General features: G+C 49.1%; 1 protein-coding gene across 1 annotated transcript in view; it reads left to right on the top strand.

Annotated features, from left to right (window-relative positions):
• Positions 1–1279, top strand: part of TOPORS (topoisomerase I binding, arginine/serine-rich, E3 ubiquitin protein ligase) — a 21657-nt gene that overhangs the window by 17370 nt on the left and 3008 nt on the right. The gene's annotated exons all lie outside the window — the stretch shown is intronic.

Genomic DNA, 1279 nt, shown 5'->3' with positions numbered 1-1279 from the left:
GGCCAGCCCCGCGGGCCGCACGGCCTGCTCCCAGGAAACGGGGGCTCACGGGCCTGGAGGCCGCTGTGCGCCTCGCTGCCACTGAATTACAGCGCCTTAGGATAATGCTGAAGCCCAAAGGACCTTGTAAATAGGCAGGTTTGTTGCTAACCGCGGCTACGGTGGGGCCTCCGACACAAGAAGAGCATGGAATGAGGCTGGGGGAGGGCCACAAAGACGTTCCGGGGGCTGGAGCAGCTCTGCCTTGGAGACAGGCTGAGAGTTGGGGTGGTTCAGCCTGGAGAAGAGAAGGCTCTGAGGAGATCTTATAACAGCCTTCCAGTGCCTGAAGGAGCTACAGGAAAGCTGGGGAGGGGCTTTCTACAAGGGTGTGTAGTGGTAGGACAGGGGTTAACAGTTCTAAGCTGAAAGAGGAGAGATTTTCATTGGATAGCAGGAAGAAATTCTTGACTGTGAAGGTGGTAAGACTGGAAGAGGTTGCTCAGGGAATTTGTGGATGTCCCTTGCTGGGGGACAAGGCCAGGTTGGATGGGGCCTGGAGCAACCTGATCTCGTGGGAGGTGTCACTGCCCACGAAGGGCGGTTTGAACTAGATGTTCTTTAACATCCCTTCCAGCTCAGACCATTCTGTGATTCTCTGACAGCCTGACTCACCACAAAAGCAGTGTGTGCCTGAGGATGGGTACGGTAGTCACACTTGGCTGTTTCTTCTTCAGTCATTGAAATAAAGACTAATTTAGGCTGGAAAACATCCCCAGAGGCTTTCTAATCCAGCAGGTCAAATGTGGTCCAGGATGAGTGCCCAGCAAAACACAGGTAGAGGGTACAGGAAAAAGACATGTCCAGTGGAACTTGGGAACATATATTTTAGTTTGAGTGCAGTTACTTGTTTTTACTCTTTTTTCCAAAAGCACAGAATGAATTGTTGCCATATTTTTCATGTGTAAACACTGGTCTCTTTTGAAAAGTGTTTTCTGGAGGATACTGTGCTCATCATAAACTTTTACTGCCCACATCAAAGCAGTTATTTATGAGCGGTTAAGAATATAGTGTCCTGAAAGTTTCCTTCACATATGCCAGCCTGATTCAGGCTCTTTTTAAAACCTACAACACCGAAGAGCCAGATTTCACCGTGGAGAGAAGCAAAGCAAAGTGGTTAGGTTTTGCTGCCTCTGCTTGGTGTTCTCTCAGTGGTAGTGCTGAACATGAAGGGTGACTGCTGCGGGTTTCTGCAGCTTGACTGTAACATTTTTCTCTCTTTTTTTGTTTCTGTCTTTTG

This window comes from Chaetura pelagica, unplaced genomic scaffold, assembly GCF_000747805.2.
Source record: "Chaetura pelagica isolate M959 unplaced genomic scaffold, ChaPel_1.0 scaffold391, whole genome shotgun sequence".
NCBI lineage: Eukaryota > Metazoa > Chordata > Aves > Apodiformes > Apodidae > Chaetura > Chaetura pelagica.
Note: the sequence above shows the minus strand (reverse complement) of the source record. Positions and strands in the feature narration are given on the sequence as shown.